The sequence below is a fragment of the Panthera onca genome, chromosome B4 (assembly GCF_046562875.1).
Source record: "Panthera onca isolate mPanOnc1 chromosome B4, mPanOnc1 haplotype 2, whole genome shotgun sequence".
In the NCBI taxonomy this organism is placed as follows: domain Eukaryota; kingdom Metazoa; phylum Chordata; class Mammalia; order Carnivora; family Felidae; genus Panthera; species Panthera onca.
This window is the reverse complement of record NC_138345.1, coordinates 130883967-130902371: the sequence shown is the minus strand read 5'-3', so window position 1 is coordinate 130902371 and position 18405 is coordinate 130883967. Positions and strand designations below refer to the sequence as shown.

Below are 18405 nucleotides of genomic sequence, written 5' to 3'. Positions count from 1 at the left end.
ACCTTTATTCATTCATAAAGATTCCAACAACATCCTCAGGGGTAAGCAGAGGATCTCACGGGTGAGGCCACTGGCCCAGAGAGGTGGAGTGACCTACCTGAGGTCCCACAGCACCTCCCTGCAGGGTGACCGATCAATTGATTCTTTTTAAGCTTTTTTTTTTTTTTAATGTTTATTTATTTTTGAGCCAGAGGGAGACAGAGCACGAGTGGGGGAGGGGCAGGGAGAGAGGGAGACGCAGAATCCGAAGCAGGCTCCAGGCTCCGAGCGGTCAGCACAGAGCCCGATGCGGGGCTCGAACCCGCACACCGTGAGATCGTGACCTGAGCCGAAGTCGGACGCTTCGCCGACTGAGCCACCCAGGCGCCCCGATGGATTCTTACCACCAGGCCGTTCCTCTGTCAGGCCTGCAGGGGTTAACTGGGCTGGCTGGTGCCCAGACCAGGAGCAGGGCGGGTGGCATGGAGAGCGAGGGATGGGGTATGGGGTATGGGTATGTAGGTCTCTGACTCCACCTCGGTGGGCAGCTTGAGCCCCTGCCAACCTCTTGTTGACTCAGCCCGCCTCTCCTCTGCCAAGGCCTCTGGCCAGAGCTCCCACGGGGAGGGTCAGGCTGCATTCTTCTCTGGCTAGAGCCTGGGGGTGGGGGGGGGGAGGCTGGTACCTCCTGGTGGAGTCTGTGTGCTGCTCTGTGGGTGCCGGAATAGATGCTGGGGGGGGGGGAGGTAAGGAGATGGGGGAGGTGGTCAAGGTGGGGGACCCCAGGAGCCACTGCGGGGTGAATGGACTAGCCCGGGGACCAGGCTACTTGGGCGCATGGCTCAGGTTTGCCATTAATGAGCTAGGTGATCTCAGCAAGCCACCACCACCGCCCTAGGCCCACCCCCTGTCTCAATTTCCCCATCCATCAAATGGATACAGGGATAATAAACCCTGCCTGCCCTACCTCATAGCTGTTGGGAGGCTCAAAGGGGAAAACGAGTTGGGCCAGAGTGAACGCCCTTTGTAGTCCAAGGGCCCACGCACATGGCCAGCCTGCCATTCTCTAGGTGGAGGAAGCCAAGGGGAAGGGATTCAGGGACAGCTATCAGCCTTGGCCTGAGTCTGCCTGACATTCCCGTCTCCTCCCCGTACTTGACATAATGACAATAACAATACCACTCGGAAGGCCAAGTGCACAGCCCTGGAGAGTCTGCAAAGTCCTTCCCTACCCATTATCTCAGGTCATTCCCGCCCCAGGGCCTTTGCACCGCTATTCCTTCGGCCCAGAACCCTCTTCCCCAAGATGAGTGAAAATTTGCCTCCTTCTCAGCCCCCAGTCACCTCTTCCAAAGCCTACAAGACCGCTCCTCTAAATTCACTTCTGCCCCCGCCCCTGATCCCACCAGCACCCTCCTTTCTGTGCCTCTGCGTCATGTCTTGAGTGACTGCCGTGACCTTGTTCATACAGGGGCCCCCCTCTGCCTCCTTCCCTCCCCCCCCCCCACCCCAGGACATTAAGCTCCATGAGGACAGGTCCCATGACTGTCTTGGTGCGTGTGAGACGGCCCACAGCCTTTTGTGGTATCTATCACTGTCCCATCTTACGGGGGAGGAGCCTGATCTCAGAGAGGCTGAATAACTTGCCCAAGGCCACACAGCCTGGAGGGAGCTGGGGACTTCTTCCACAACTGCTTCACAACTGGCCCACCTGTCGCCCCCACAAGGTCGAGCCTGTGCCTCCTTCCTGACGCACAGTAGGTGCGGCACACACACACGTTTTTGGTGGAATTTGGGGAGACAAGATACGCTGTCTAGAAGAACATGCCCCTGGGCTTAACACACAAATCTGGTGGCTGCCCTAGGGGGCCTCTGGGCTGACACCTTGGGCCCAGGGTGGGGGCATCCCAGGGGCCTCCTTACTCTGCCCGGCAGGCTGGCTGGCCTAGAAGTCCTCCCGGAATTGCCTCGGCAGCTGCGGGGTGGCCGGATGCCCCACCCCCAGCGCCTCTGGGCCCTGAGCCCAGGCCGCAGGCGGATCTGTGGCTGGCACGGCTCCTTCGGTTTGGGGTGGGAACACCGCAGGGATTTTAAAAATAAAGGGCCTTGAGACAGTGGCCTGGCCCAGCCAGCGATGGGGTGGGGTGGGGGCCAGACAGGGACAATGGGATGCTGAGTCTTGGGGGCTGTCCACCCACAGGGCGCAGCCGGGCCGGGGGAGCCCCTTTGTCCCCTTCCCCCAGTAGTGCTGTCCCCCAAGAGCACCCCCTCCCTGCCTATCCGAAACATAGGTGTCACATACTTTCTGTGCACCTACTATGTGCTAGGCTTCAGTGAGGGCCGGGGTGGGAAGGTCCAGCCTCTCTCTAACTGTGCTGTTTTCCCCGGGGGCGGGGGGTCCCTCTCCTCCCTATCCAACCGCAGCCCAGGGCATGTTACTTCTCGAGTGCCTACTATGTGCTCTGACCCTTCAGCCTCACTGTGCTCCTCTCTGCTCTCACACTCCCTCAGGCCTCTCCCCATCTCAGGCCATTTCTGTCTCCCTCTCTCTCCTCTGGCCCAGCTAACAGGAAGCAGCCGGAGAGGTCAAGGGCCGCTGGGCCTTCAGAGCCCCGGCCACGGTACACACAGGGGCCTGTCTGCGAGGGTGGGGGGGGGGGGACTTCCTGTTTATGAGAATCATAAGGACCCCTGGGGCGGTGCCTGGGACAGGACTCCCGGGCAGCAGCCCCTCTAGCCCAGACCTCAGTCCCTCCCCCGAGAGGCCCCACGCTGCTAGCTCAGACCCAGGCCATTGCCCTCCCCCTACACTGGGGAAGGCGAGAAGGGAGGAGGAGTGAGGAGTCTTTGGAATGGCCAGGAATGTGGGAGTCCGACGTCCCGAACGTCCGCAGGAAGCATCCGTGGCTCCAGGGCACAGCCCCCTCCAAGTCTGGACGACACGCCCCATTCTCTTCCCCCAACCGTAGGGCCCTCCCTTTGCTTGGATAGGGGAGGGCTGTGGGAGCCGGGAGGGAGGAGGCCAGACCCCATCCTGCCCCGCGGGGGCCACAAGACTTAAGCTCTGGCTTGACCAGCCTCTGGCAGCCACAGTCTCTCATCTGTGGGCAAGGGCCACGGGCCAGCAACTCCGTCAGCCTTCTTTTTCCTTCACCGTCTCCGGAGGGTGGGGCGGGGGCTGCCTGGAGGCTCAGGACCACTGGAGAGACCTCAGACCAAGACAAGTCTTCAACACCTCACAGAATCCCTCCACGTTCCAAGTCCCAGGTCCGAGCAGAGCACAGGTGCCGCCGGGGGTCAGGTGGAGGGGAGGAGCTGGCCAAAGTTGCCCCTCAGGAAGCAAACAGCCCTGCCCTCCTCCCCCACCAGTCAGCCTCTCCCAATCTGTCCTTTGGTTGCCCAACAGGTATTGACCCAGGGCCTGGAGGTCACGGCCAGGGGAAGAGGCAGGGCAGGGAGACTGGCCCTGTCCCTCTTGCCCTCCCTCCCTAACCCAGAAGGAGGTGAGCGACACCTGTCCTCTGTCTCTGCCAGACGCCCCCTTCCCGGCCAGCTTAGAATACCTGGAGATATGGATCCTTCAGCCACAAGGTCATGACTATTTGAGGCAGTCATCCTCTAGACAGTGGTGGGGGCACGGAGAAGCCAGCTAACCCAGAGCCGGCAGTCAGGAAGGGCTTCCTGGAGGAGGCCGCCTCTCAACATGGAAGTCTACCATCAGGCAGGAAACGGTGTGCCTGACCCAGGAACCAGCCTGGTCAAAGGCACTGCCCTTCTCGAGAGGTGCTAGCGACATGATGGGGCTGGAGAAAGGAGCAGGTGAGGGAGTGAGGGGAGATCGTGTGGGGTGGGGGGTGCCTCAAAGCCTGGACTTTCCTTGGCTCTGGAGCACCCGCTTTTGCCCTCGTCCAGGAGGCGGAGGGGAGTCCGGTAAAGGAACCAGCAGGATTCGGTGTGGGTACGTGGCCATGGTGAAGAGAAGGTCCTGGAGACTGGGACTGAGACCTTGGCCTCTAGCTCTGTGCAGCCACCCAGAGAGGCCACAGGCTCCCGAGAGAATTGCCCCGGGGCATCTAGGCACCTTCTCAGAGGACCTGGGGCTATTGGCACGGGCCACACTGTGGCGGCGAATAGAGCCCTGGCTCTTCCAAGTTCCAGCTCTATGACCTTGGGACCTAGGTCTCTGGCCTCAGTGTCCGCCTCTGTAAAATGGGGCTAAAGAGAGAACCGGCCTCAGAAGGCCGTTGGTGGGTAGAATTAATTTAGCAAAGCACCTGGCCCGAGGGAGGGCTTAGACCAGTTTACGAATAGTGGTATTACTAATTGGGAACAAGAGAAAGTTGGTTTTCCCCCAAGGACAGGGTGACAGGTGGGAGGAAGGTGTGTTAACCAGAAGCATCTTCAAAAAGTGACTTGAATTCTCAACTCTTTTGGGATCCCAGACTTGGCTGATTCAAGGAACCCCTGGGGCCCTTATTAAAGATATCAGCTTCCCGCCCCCGGACTCTGACCTGGCAGGTGGAGGGCGGGGGGGACGGGGGACAAGTCTCAGGATTTATAAGGAGGCCCCAGGCCTGAGCTTCTCCCTGACAGGTGTGGGGAGCATTCCTCTCTGATGACAAGGATTCACTCCGCATGCTCATTCTTGGGAAGGGAGTCCTTCAAAAGACCCTTTAAAAAAACAGCTACAGGGGCGCCTGGGTGGCTTGGTCGGTTAAGCGTCCGACTTCGGCTCAGGTCATGATCTCACGGTCCGTGAGTTCGAGCCCCGCGTCGGGCTCTGTGCTGACAGCTCAGAGCCTGGAGCCTGTTTCAGATTCTGTGTCTCCCTCTCTCTCTGCCCCTCCCCTGCTCACATTCTGTCTCTCTCTCTCTCTCTCTCTCTCAAAAAAATAAATAAAGATTAAAAAATTAAAAAATAAAATAAAAAACAGCTACAGTTTGGAGAGTATTGCATCACCGGCTCTAAACCCTTTCTATGTTATTCATAGGAGTCTCACAACAATCCTGTGAGGTGTAGGTACTTAGAATCGCTCCCATCTTATTGACCTGCCTCGAGCCCCTGGAACACTTGACAAGCGGTTTCTAGACTCTTGGGGCAGGAGCTGGGAACCCCTACTTTGTCCTTTTAAGAGGAGGACCTTTGAATCAAGAAATGGCTGGTCTTGCTTTAAACCTCTCTGGCAGGCGGAGAGCTGGAATGCAGCTTCCCGTGTCCTCCTTACCTCCTATGGGTGCTCAGGAGTTCCTTCTCCCTGAGGTGGGTTCCCTACCTCTCAAATGGGGGTGCTGCACCTCCCTGGGTGTCCTCAGTGAGTCGCCAGCCCCGGGATGGGAAACGGGTTTGCAAGCGTTCTGGTTGTAGGTTCACTGGAACCTGGGAGTGGCCGAGTGGGGGTGAGGAGCGGGGACAGTCTAGGAACTGCTCAAAGTCACCTGCGTCCAGGGCTAGGCCCTTTCCACCTGGTGTCGCCCAGGCTACAGAGGCTCAGGAGGCCACTCGCACGGTGATGACGGGGCTGGGGGTGGCAGGGGTAGGATGAGGGGAGGTGGATGGGGCACCTGGTTTCTCCCTTCCTGCCCGACACCCCAACAGGCCCTGGCTGGTGACTGTTAGTGATTCACCAGCTTTAAGCTCTAGTTTCGTCTGTGATCAGGAAACGGGCCACTAGAGAGCCTGGGGCGTTTTCTGGAGAGCCCAGCGCCCTCCCAGAAACCAGGGGAGGGGGGTTGGAGGAGGGAGAGTGGGAGGGAGAAGGCAAAAGTTCTGGCTCCAGAGATTTGCATAATTTATTCTTGTCTTTGAGGAGGCTGAAAAAATTCCCAGGACCTGGAAACCATTCAGTGGTTCACTCCTCCCTTCTGGTTTATTGAAGCCCTTACCCCGCACCGGTTACCGCGGGCCTAGGGAAGCAAAGAAGGTTTTTGGGTGCTTCCTGGTGGGGTGACCACCGCGTCATCGGGTCCCTCCCGCTCAGTGCAGTGAGGGGTGTGCGCACAGAGTCCAGAAGCCACGGAGGGGACAGCGATTAATCTGGGGTGGGGGGCCGCGGGGTGAATAAGGGGAGGCTTCAACAGTGTGTTCAACAGCTCTGAGGCCCCCACCGGGAGGAATGACAGCGCAGACCTCTGCCATTTCTGATCTCTTCTTCCGTCTGGGCCTCAGTTTTCCCACCTGTGATGTGGACACAGTAATGGTGCTTTTTCTCCCGGGGTTGTTATGAGAACTCCAAGGGTCCACACGTAGAAAGCACTTAGATGGGCACCTGGTGGGTGGTCAGTCAGTCCGAAGATGTTTTTAGCTGTCGTCGCTGCAGACTGGTGGGTATTGCAGAGAACGTGGGTCAGAGCGTGCCTGTTATACAGGGAGGGGGCCTCCCAGGGCACTGCTTATGCCAAGGCGCAGAGGCATTGTAGCACATGGGCATGTTAGACATCGCCGGGGTGGGGTGCAAGGTGGGGAGAGGCATGTGAGGTACCTTTTTCCCTTTGGACATCATCCTTAGGGCAGCGGGGAGCTATGGAAGGCTTTTGAGCAGCGGAGTGACAAGACAGGTCGAAGCACCAAGAGCGTTGATAGACTGGAGGACCCGCTTGGGGCAGGAAGACCAGCGAGGAGGTGGCACGAGGGTCTGGTAAGAGATGGGGAGGCCTGAGCTAGGGCAGTAGGTGGGAGGGGGGGTTGGAGAAGGCAGGAGATGAAGGTGGGGGACCCAGAGCTGACCTGGCTGTGATGATACATGGGTGAGTAAGCACAGTGGCTGAGGGGAATGGAGGGGAGCCCAGCTGTGCTGGGAGTCAGGATACACGAATATACTTAGGAGAGGATGTTTGGGGAGGGCTTTGAAGGGTGTATAGGAGTTCTACAGGGGACCCATAGGGAAGGGCACCCTAGACAGAGCACCAGCGAAAGCAAAAGTGTAGAGGTATGAAAGAGCCCATGTTTGGAAAGCAGTAGGTAGGTTGGAGTTGGGATCTGGGGAGCAAATAGTGGGGTCAGGAGGTGGGGGGCTCGGGTACCACCCTGTAGGCTACTGGGGGTGGGATCCGCAGGCCGAGCAGCAGGGGGGGATTTTATTTATTTATTTTCTTTAAATTTTTTTTTTTTTAACGTTTATTTATTTTTGAGACAGAGAGAGACAGAGCATGAACGGGGGAGGGCCAGAGAGAGAGGGAGACACAGAAGGAAGCAGGCTCCAGGCTCTGAGCCATCAGCCCAGAGCCCGACGCGGGGCTTGAACTCACGGACCGCGAGATCGTGACCTGAGCTGAAGTCGGACGCTTAACCGACTGAGCCACCCAGGCGCCCCAAACGGGGGGGGGGGGGGGGGGGATTTTAAACATCCGTGTTAATTTCCTGGGGCTGTTATAACAAATGGCCACAAACGAGGGTGGCTTGAAACAGAAATGAACCCTCTCACAGTTCTGGAGGCCAGAAGTCTAAAATCAAAATGCCGGCCGGGCTGTGCTCCCTCCGAAGGCGCCAGGGGAGAGTCCTTTCTTGCTTCTTCCAGCTCTGGCGGCCTCCTTGGCTAGTGGCCGCACCCCTGCAATCTCTGTTCCCATACGGTCGGTGTCTGCTCTCGCAAGGACGCTTGTCATTGGTTTTGGACAGTCCAAGATAATCTCATCTCTAGATTCTTATCTTGATAACATCTGCCAAGATTCTTTCTCTAAGTGAGGTCACAGTCACAGGTTCCAGGCGGGACCTATCTTTTCGGGGGCCACCACTCAACCCGCGGGCAAAATCCTAAACAAGATCCAGATGGATCGTCTTTCCCCTTCTCCCTCCTTCCGGGGAGGCCAACCCCTCCCGCCCTGCCTCCTTGAGCAGAGCCACCCTCCGTCGCTCCCCCCTTCCACCCCCAGGGCCCAGAAGAGCGCGATCGCGTGAGTCCACGCGGATTTCCCCCCCCACCCCCCCCTGCTCTCCGTCCCTGCAGGAGCCAACGCCCTAGAGGCTGGGACCTCGCGGGACGCGCGGGGGGAGGGCGCCACCTTGTGCCCCTTTCGGAGCAGTGCGGACGGAGGCTCCGGCCGGGTCCCCGCCCCGCCGTCGGCTAGTGGCGGCCACTTACAGAGCTCCTGCTGTCCGCGGCCGCTCCGCCCCCGTCCATCGGTTCTGCCCGCATCAGTGGGGAAGTGGGGGTTGTTACCGCCACTTTTCAGGCTAGCGGACCCCGGCCCAGAGGTCACACAACCTTCCACCCCCGTCTGACTCCAAAGCCGCAGCCGCTATCCACAAGCAGAAGCTAAACCTGTGCTCGGGATGGGGGCGGGCGGGGCCGAGCTGGGCTGCCGCCTTCTCCTTGGGTCTCTGTTTCTCCATCGGCAAAGGGGGTCCGGGTGCACGTGTGAGCCCCCCACCCCCCTCGGGCCTCAGGCGGCCCCCTGCAGTTCTCTGATCCCGACCGAATCCCCCCCCCCCCCCCCCAAACTCAGAGCTCAGCCTTTCCCTGAGGCACCCTTTTGGGCTTTTGAACATTTTTTTTTTTTTAGGTGTCCATTTTTTTTTTTTTTTTTCTGTAAATACTTCCAAGTGTGTGCGAACTAGCTTACTAGTTTTGAAAATACACTTGAGCAAACTTCACGCAGGCCTCCAGCTCCCCCCCCCCCCCACGGAAAGGCAGTCCGCCGACGGCGGCTTCTTCCACACCCTTCGGGGGATTACAGACGTGCACGTAGACACGCCCACGCGCGTATATTCGCTGCCGCCCCTCCTGCTCTAAACGCACGGTGGCACGCAATATACCTTGTGCATTTACTTTTGTCCCTTAATTACATGTCTGCATTTGATCCAGACTACTACGTAAAATCTGCTGTTTGGGGTACAATTTCCTTTTTTTTTTTTTTTTTTTTTTTTTTTTTTTTGCTTTTAAGTTTATTTTGAGAGAGAGAGAGAGCTGGCGAGCAAGGGAGGGGCAGAGAGAGAGGAAGAGAGAATCCCAAGCGGGCTCTGTGCTGTCGGCAGGGAGCCCGAGGTGGGGCTCGATCCCACCAACCGTGAGATCAGGACCTGAGCTGAAATCAAGGGTTGGACGCTCGGCCAGCTGAGCTCCACCCCCCCCCCCCCCCCCCCCCCCCCCCGGCGCCCACTGGGTGTAATTTTCTATTGAAATGTAACTACCCACACGCATATATCTTGTAAGCACATATAGACAGAACACAAAATGCAGCCAGCGCCCGGATACAGCCATGGAACCCAAAGCCTCATGAACCCTCCCTGGGCCTCCTTCCCACTCCCCACAAAGGGAACCACGGTCTCGACCTGTCAAATGTTGATCTATTTTTGTTCCCTGTGTAAATGGGATCATACCCTCTTTCGTCTGCAGCGTCTTTTGCTCGACATCCTGTTTGTGGGACCCCACGTTGTTGCCTGCAGTTGTACATTAATTTACTCTCATCGCTGTGTGATCCTTCAGTGTGGGCATACACCACACTTTATTTCTACTCTTGATATTCTACTCTTGATAGACACTTGGGTAGTTTACGGGTTTTTGCCTGTTACAAATAGTGTTGCTGTTTTTTTAAGTTTTTTAAAAATGTTTTTATTTATTTTTGAGACAGACAGAGACAGAGCATGAGCCAGGGAGGAGCAGAGAGAGAGAGAGAGAGAATCTGAAGCAGGCTCCAGGCTCTGAGCTGTCAGCACAGAGCTTGATGTGGGGCTTGAACTCACGAACTGTGAGATCATGACCTGAGCTGAAGTCGACGCTTAGCCGACTGAGCCACCCAGGCGCCCCACAAGTAGAAACTTTTTACTGTATATGTGGATTGCAAATATCCTCTCCCACTTTGTGGGTTGTCTTTTAACTCTTCTAAAGTATATTTTTTTATTGAACGTATTTCTTCACTTTAATATAGTCTATATATCTATATTTAAATTTTTTGTTTTTTTAATGTTTTTTTTTAATTTATTTTTGAGCGAGAGAGACAGAATACGAGTGGGGGAGGGGCAGAGAGGAGACACAGAATCCATGAAGCAAGCTCCCAGCTGTCAGCACAGAGCCTGACGTGGGTCTCGAACCCATGAACCACGAGATCAAATGGCTCGAACCCATGAACCACGAGATCATGACCTGAGCCAAAGTCGGATGTTAAACTGACTGAGCCACCCAGGTGCCCCTATATATATCTATATATTTGAATGGTTAGTGCTTTTGTGTTCGGTTTAAGAAACCTTTGCCTGTTCTAAGATCGTGAAGATGTTCTCTTGTATTTTCTTCTAAGGCTTTATTGTTTGAATCTTTCTCACTTAGGTGTAGACTTTATTTCTGTTTATGGTGTGAGGTAGGGGTTGTGGTAGGCTTAAAAGTGGGCTCCCAAAGACGTGCACATCCTAACCTCTGCAACCTATTACCTTATATGACAAAGTGTTTGCAAATACGATTAAGTTAAGGATTTTGAGATAGGGAGATTATCCTGGATTATGTAGTGGGGCCCTAAATACAACCACATGTATCCTTATAAGAGGAGGGCAGAGGGAGATTTCACACACACACACACACACACACAGTCACGTTTTCCCCAATTCTGTCCAGTTGACCCAGCACTGTTTACTGAAAAGATCATCTTTCTGCACTGCAGTGACATTTTGTCATAGATCAAGTGTGTGTTGTTTCTGGACTCTGTTCTGTTCCACTAGTCTGTTTGTTTGTTCTTGTACCAACACCACACGGCCTGAGTTTCTATACTTTCAATAGTTCTTGTTATCTGGTATAGTAAGTTCTTCAGTTTTGTCCTTTCTTTTTTTTTTTTTTTTTTTCTTTTTTAGAGAAAGAGAGAGCAACAGGGGAGAAGGGCAGAGGGAGAGAGAGAGAGAGAGAGAGAGAGAAAGAGAGAGAGAGAGGGAGAGGGAGAATCTCAAGCAGGCTTCTTGCTCAGCATGGAGCCCACTGTGGGGCTCGATCCCATGACCGCAAGATCATGACCTGAGCTGGAAGAGTTGGCTGCTTAACTGAGTGAGCCATCCAGGTGTCCCTTGTTCTTTATTTTTGTATTTTAGGGAAAACACTTTTGCTTTGCATCTCCATATAAGTTTTGGAATCAGCTTGTTAATTTCAGGGGGGAACTGCTTGGGATTTTGATTGGGATTTCGTTGAAACTGTAATTTGAAAAGAATCAATATGTTTACAATATTGAGTCTTCTCGTCCATAAAAATGATATATCCCTCAATTTATTCAGGTCTTATTTTTTTTTTAACTTTAATGTTTATTTATTTTTGAGAGAGAGAGAGAGAGAGAGAGAGAGAGAGAGAGCGTGATCAGGGGAGGGGCAGAGAGAGAGGGAGACACAGAATCCGAAGCAGGCTCCAGGCTCTGAGCTGTCAGCACAGAGCCCGACGCGGGGCTCGAACCCACGAACCGCGAGATCATGACCTGAGCCGAAGTCAGATGCTTAACTAACTGAGCCACCCAGGTGCCCCTATTTAGGTCTTATTTAATTCCGGTTCGTTTAGATCTTATGTAACGACACAAAATTGTTCTTTAAAAATGAGAAATTGAGATATAATTCACATACCATAAAACTCGCCATTTTCAAGTGTACAATTTTTAGTACATTTACGAAGTTATAAAGTCATCACCACCAATTCTCGAATATTACTAACACTCCCCAGAGAAACTCCATACCCAGTAATGGTCATTCCTTATTGTCCCCATCCCCCGCATTTGACAACCACTGGAACCTTCTGTCTCTATGGCTTTGCTTCTTCTGGACGTTTTGTATACACGGAATCAAACAACGAATGACCTTTTGCGTCTGGTTTCTTTCACTTAGCATAACGTCTTCAAGATTCATTCACGCGGTAGCGTGCGTCAGGACTTCATTCCTTTTGGTGGCTAAATAATATTTAATTGTACGAATATACACATTTTGTTCATTCGCGAATCAGTTGATGGGCATTTAGGTTGTTTCCACTTTGGGGCGATTATAAATAGCGCTGCGGTGAACATCACGTGTAAACCTGTGTGTGGGCAGATCTTTTCAATTCTCCTGGGTATTTGATACCTGGGAGTGAAAATTCTTGGGTCATATGGTAACTCTACCTTAAAATTTAACTCTACCTTTAAATACCTGCTAAACTCTTTTCCACCGTGGCTGCCCCTTTTTGCCTTCAGCAGTGTGAGGGAGGGGGTTCTAATTTGTCCGCATCCTGGCCAGCCCTTAGTACCGTTTGTCATTTTGATTACCGCTATCCTAGTGGCCGTGAAATGGAATCTCACTGTGGTTTTTTTTTTTAGCATTCCGCGGTGGTTTTTCAAGGGGCCGTCACAGAGGCCGCACGCTCCCTAGGCAGCAAGAGGGGCCCCGCCAAGCTCCTGCCCTGAGAACCCCACTCAGCCTCAAGCCGCCGGAGCTTTGAACTGTGTCTGCAAATCGGTCTGGATTTATTTGGTGCGTCTATTAGCAAGATGTGTCCTAAGGTATCAGCAAAGCCTAAGAGAGGTTGTTTTTTGGGCTTGGGAATGCTAAAAAGTGTTTCCATATAAACGAAGGGTAACTGTTGTTCGCTTTATAGCATTTCAGCTTACAAAAGTTTCATAGGAACACTTGCGGATAGCAGGAACCTGTATTTCTAGGAAGTTGATGTTTTTGACGCTCCCATAGATGGTTTGGTTTAATTCTCTAACATAGATTTTATTTTCTGTAGAGCGGTTTCAGGCTCACAGCAAAACTGAGTGGAAAGTTCAGAGAGTTTCCACGTGTTTCTTACATGCAGAGCTCCCCCCACTGTCAACATCCCGGTTTAATCGAGCAACTTGACACATTGTTACCCAAAGTCCGCGGTTTACATTAGGGTTTGCTCATGGTGTTGAACGTTCTATGGGCTTGGACGAATGTGAGATGATATGTGTCCGCTATCACGTACCCCACAGAACAGTCCTCACTGTCCTAAAAATCCTCTGTGCTTGTCTATTCACCCCTCCTTCCCCTGCCCCCATCCCAGGAAACCACGGATCTTTTTGGCGTCCCCACAGTTTTGCTTTTTTCCAGAGTGCCGTAGACTTAGAATCCTATAGTATGTAGTCTTTGGTTTCTTTCATCTAGTAATATACATTCGTGTTTTTCATGGCTCGATGGCTCGTTTGTGTTTGGCATTGAACAATATTCCATTGTGTGGCTATGCCACGGTTTATTTACTCATTGACTTACCGAAGGGCGTTTTGGTTGCTTCCAAGTTTTGGCAATGGTGAATGGAGTTGCCGCAGACGTCCATGCTCAGGTTTTCGTGTGGACTCACATTTTCAACTCCTCTCGGTAAATACCCAGGAGTGCGCCCGCTGGGTCTTATGAGAAAATTGTGTTTCATTTTCTTAGAAACGGCCAAACTGTGTTCCCAAGTAGCTGTAGCGTTTCGCGTTCCCAGCAACCGCGAAAGAGCGTTCCTGTTGCTCTACGTTCTCATCAACGTTTGGTGTTGTCAGTGTTTTGGATTTTGGCCCTTCTAATGGGTGGGTGATCTCATTATTGTTTTAATGTGCCGTTCCGTGCTATATGCTGAGCATCTTTAAAAAAAATTTTTTTTAACGTTTATTTATTTTTGAGAGACAGAGAGAGATTGAGAGCAGGGGAGGGGACAGAGAGAGAGAGGGAGACACAGAATCGGAAGCGGGCTCCAGGCTCCGAGCTGCCGGGGCAGAGCCCGACGTGGGGCTCGAACTCATGGACCGTGAGATCATGATCTGAGCTGAAGTTGGACGCTCAACCGACTGAGCCACCCAGGCGCCCTGATGCGCATCTTTTAAAAAAAAATAGTTTTTTACTTCTTGTTTGTTTTTAAATATCTTGGAGTAATTAATATCCGTATTAATTAATTAATATCATATTAATCCATATCCACATCCATATTAATTAATTAAGCAATTAATAGCCAACATCAGTATATATAGCTCTACTCCACCTTTAATTTTTTTAAATGTTTATTTATTATTTAAAAAATTATTTTGAGTTTATGTATTTATTTTGAGAGAGAGAGAGAGAGAGCACGAGTGGGGTAGGGGCTGAGAAAGAGGGAGAGAGAATCCCAAGCAGGCTCCGTGTCAGCGCTAAGCCTGATGTGGGGCTCGATCTCGTGAACCGTGAGATCATGACCTGAGCTGAAATCAAGGGTCAGATGCTTAACCGATTGAGCCACCCAGATACCCCAAGTTAATTAATTTTTTTTTTTTTTTAGTAACCTCTACGCCCCACCTGGGGCTCGAACTCATGACCTAGAGATCAGTGTCTGTGTCTGTTCAGATCTTTTGTCCCTCCTCCCCCCCTCTTATTTTTTTTAGTTTTCATTTGAATAATCTCTACACCCAACGTGGGGCTGTAACTCGTGACCCCAAGATCAAGAGTCCACCGACCGAGCTGACCAGGTGTCCCTGCCCCCCCTTTTAAGCTGGGCTGTCTGTTTTCTTTTTGTTGAGTTTTAAGAGTTTTGTATAGTTTGGATACCAGACTTTTATCGGATATGCCTTTAGGACTATTTTCTCCCAGTTTGTGGCTTGTCTTCTGATTCTCTTGAGGTTGTCTTTTGCAGAGCACACGTTTTAAATTTTAACGAAGTAACACCTTGGAGTAATCACTTCTCTCATGGATTGTACCTTTGGTGTTGTATCTAAAAAGTCATCACTGAACCCAAGGCTGTCTAGATTTTCTCCTATCCTATCCTCTGGGCGTCTAATGGCTTCAGTTTAAAAATGTTTTATATTTGTGGCAAGTGGACAGAAATGTAAGGTGATTTTGTATACTGACCCCATATTAGTGACTTTGCTAAATTCACATAAAGTTGTTGAGAGATGTGTTGAACTCTCTTTCCATGACTGTAGTTCGTCTGGTCCTCCTGTTAGTGCCATTAAGGTTTTTTTTCTTTCTCTTTTTGAGTTGGTTTTTTATTTTGAGAGAGGGAGAGAGAGAGAGAGCGCGAGAGAGCAAGTGTAGCGGGGGAGGGGCAGAGAGAGAGAGAGGGAGAGAGAGAATCTCAAGCGGACTCTGCATTGTCAGCACAGAGCCGGATGCAGGGCTCGATCCCACAAACCGTGAGATCATGACCTGAGCCAAAATCAAGAGTCAGACCTTTAACCGACTGAGCCACCCACGTGCCCCAAGGTGTTGTTTTTTTTTTTTTTTCCAACGAGGTCTTTTCTTTTTCTCTTTTTTCTTTTCTTTTCTTTTCTTTTCTTTTCTTTTCTTTTCTTTTCTTTTCTTTTCTTGTAATCTCTACAGCCAGCATGGGGCTGGAACTCACAACCCTGAGATCTAGAGTCGCACGTTGCACCCACTGAGCCCACCGGGCGTCCCAGTTCCGTTAAGTTTTGCTTCTATTTTGAAGCTCTGCCCCTGGGCGCATATAAATTCGAGATGATGATATCTTTCCTGACTGAGATGTCCCGTTTATCTCTAGTCATGATTCTTATCTAAAAAAAAAAAAAAATTTTTTTTTTTACTGTTTACTTATTTTTGAGAGGGACGGAGTGTGAGTGGGCGAGGGGTGGAAAGCGAGGGAGGCAGAGAATCCGAAGCAGGCTCCAGGCTCTGAGCCGTCTGCACAGAGCCCGACGCGGGGCTCGAACCCACAAACCCGCGAGATCAAGACCTGAGCCGCAGTCGGACGCTCAACCGACTGAGCCACCCAGGGGCCCCTGTGTTCTTATGTTTAAATCGTATTTATTGTAAGTATGTATGTATGTCCTTATTTATAGCGCGAGCAGGGGAGGGGCAGAGACAGACAGGGAGAGAGAGAATCCCAAGCAGGCGCTGTGCTGTCCTTGCAGAGCCCAACGCAGGGCTCGATCCCCAAATCAAGAGCGGGACACTCAATAGGTTGAACCATCCAGGCGCCCTAAAATTGTGTCTCTTGTAAGCAGCATGTCTTTGGGTGGGTTATTTGTATCCAGTCGGCCATTCTCATCTCTCCCTTGGAATATTTGGAGTGATGGGAAAAAAAAAACAAAAAACTACATATTTCAATTTAATCAGAATGAACCGACTCTTTGAGGTGGAAGATGGAATGACCCTTGCCCTTGAACCCGCTCCCCTCCTTCCCGCTTCCCAGTTAATGTTGTTTATATTATTTTTGATCTGTTGGCGTTTATAACACTTGAATTCTGTGTGTGTGTGTGTGTGTGTGTGTGTGTGCGTGTGTGTGTGTTTCCGCCGTAACCTCTTCCCTTGTTTAGTTTTAATTCTATACTGAAGTGCATTTCAGGCTGGCCCCAGTCCCCACAGCTTCTCCATTTCTGAGCTCATTTCTTTAGCGACGTCCCTGGGGTGGCTAGGGTCGCGATTGTCTGCAGCGTTTGCTTTCGCTTTACGTCCCCTTTCATTTGTCTTAGGAACTGGCTCGTGGTGAGACTTCACTCGAAAAAGTGGTTTCCACTTCACCTCCAGGGGGTTGGCTAGAATTCAACTTACTGCCGCCTGTGTTGGTGGGGATGTGGAACTCACTCCTGTGGCAAGACTGCCTGGCGGGTGGCCGGGGGCCGAACAGAGGGCCCCCCCCACCCCCCCCGTGACCGAGCAAGCCCAACCTCGAGTAGGAACCCGGCAGAAGCGCCTGGATGCCTGTAGCGCGAGAAGTGGCCCCGAATGTCCACAGCAGCAGCCGTCGGACAGCGCCCCCAACGGGATCTACCGCCATGCGCGCTCGACGGTATAGTCCCCCGAGGGAATTCTCTTCCGGAGCAAGAACAATCTACAGGCGCACGTGCCCACATGGAAGGTTCTCTCTGACACGCGGTGACTGAAAGACTCCAGGGACTAAAGAGCGGACGCCGGGTGCTTCCATTCGCGTGAAGGACAAAAATCGTTGGAACGAATCCCCGGTGATGAACGACGGAAGAGTTGTTGCCTCTGGAGGTGGTCTTGGCCGGGCCATTGGAAACGCTCCGTCTCTTGGTTTGGGTCGTGGTCACCTGGGTGAACACCTGAGGAAAAAATCGACTGAGCGTTTGCTCAGGATCTGTGCCCCTTAGTGTGTTTTATGCCTCAGTAAGTAATTTCTGCCTCCATCGTGGGCTTTGAACTCACAACCCTGGGACCAAGAGCCGGATGCTCCTCTGAATGTTACCAGTCCTTCGTCGAGAGGTGCAGTCCGTGCTCTGCGCCCGTCCCCCCCACCGCCCCGTACCTGGGTGAACTTACGACTGCTCTGACCAGCGGAGGGTGACCGAAGGGACACTGGCTGACTTCCAAGGCTAGGTCGTAACGTGTGATGGTTTCCCCTGACTCTCTTTAGACATGCGTCTTTGGAACCACCATGTAGGAAGCTGGCTGTCCCGAAGCCACCGTGCCGTGGAGACAGACTGTGCAGGGAGACCGCAGGTGGAGGTGCCCGAGGGGCCCCAGCCGTCCAGCCTCTACCACCCTTTCATGGGTCCCAGCTGATGCCACGTGAGCAGAGACCAGCTATAGGTTCGTCAACTAAACAAGCTGGCTGCTGTTTATGCGGGGGTGGGTTGATATGCGCCAATAGGCGACTGGAACACCCAGTGACTTCATTCCCCAGGGCTCCCTCCAGGCCCTCTCTGCTCCACTCATGCCAGCTGCACCCGGGCACACTCAGTTCCTTGCTGCGGGAGCCAGCTCCCCAGTCTGTGCGCACAAATCTGCTCCACTCTCCCAGGCTCAGCCTCTGCCCTGCCTCCTCCGGGAAGCCTTCCTCTCTGCAGCGTTGAAAAGCAAGCTGATGATAATGGGGGGAGGTGGAGGGTATATGGGAAATCTCCGTACCTTCCACTCAGTTAAAAATTTATTTTTCCTAATGTTTTATTTATTTTTGAGACAGACAGAGCATGAGTGGGGAGGGGGGCAGAGAGAGAGGGAGACACAGAATCCCAAGCGGGCTCCAGGCTCCGAGCCGTCGGTGCAGAGCCCGACGCGGGGCTCGAACCCGCAAACCGTGAGATCGTGACCTCAGCCGAAGCTTGACGCTTAACCGACCGAGCCACCCAGGTGCCCCAACCTTCCACTGAGTTTTACTGTGAACCTAAAACTGGTCTAAAAAACAAAATCCATTTTTTAAATGTTTATTTCTTTTTTTTTGAGAGAGAGGGGGGAGTGAGGGAGAGAGAGAGAAAATCCCAAGCAGGCCCCACCCTCGGCACAGAGCCCAACATGGGGCTGGAGCTCATGACCGGGAGATCATGAGCCGAAATCAAGAGTCAGACACTCACCCGATTGAGCCACCCAGGCGCCCCTAAAACAAAGTCTATGAAAAAGAAACTCGGGGCGCCTGGGTGGCTCAGTCGGTTAAGCGTTCAACTTCGACTCAGGTCACGATCTCACGGTTTGTGGGTTCGAGCCCCGCGTCGGGCTCTGTGCCGACAGCTCGGAGCCTGGAGCCCGCTTCGGATTCTGTGTCTCCCTCTCTCTCTGCTCCTCCCCTGCTCGTACTCTGTCTCTCTCTCTCGAAAATAAATATTTAAAAAAATTAAAAA

At 52.5% G+C, this 18405-nt stretch overlaps 2 long non-coding RNA genes across 5 annotated transcripts in view; one reads left to right on the top strand and one right to left on the bottom strand.

Annotated features, from left to right (window-relative positions):
- LOC144616868 (uncharacterized) overlaps positions 1 to 18318 on the top strand; it is a 27783-nt gene extending 9465 nt beyond the window's left edge. The window contains exons 1-6 of one of the 4 annotated variants that reach the window (XR_013556646.2): positions 1521 to 3798; positions 6486 to 6614; positions 12223 to 12405; positions 13162 to 13240; positions 16303 to 16957; positions 17205 to 18318. This is a non-coding gene — a long non-coding RNA (uncharacterized LOC144616868). Of the gene's footprint in view, positions 1 to 1520; positions 3799 to 6485; positions 6615 to 12222; positions 12406 to 13161; positions 13241 to 16302; positions 16958 to 17204 lie in introns of those variants that run through there. The other 3 variants (XR_013556644.2, XR_013556647.2, XR_013556645.2) reach the window with 3 other exon arrangements.
- On the bottom strand, positions 5117 to 7818 carry LOC145715625 (uncharacterized). The gene is made up of 3 exons (XR_014137983.1): positions 7401 to 7818; positions 6459 to 6611; positions 5117 to 6297 (listed from the first exon to the last, which is right to left on the bottom strand). It is a non-coding gene; the product is annotated as an uncharacterized LOC145715625 (long non-coding RNA).
- Positions 18319 to 18405: the final 87 nt, after the last annotated feature.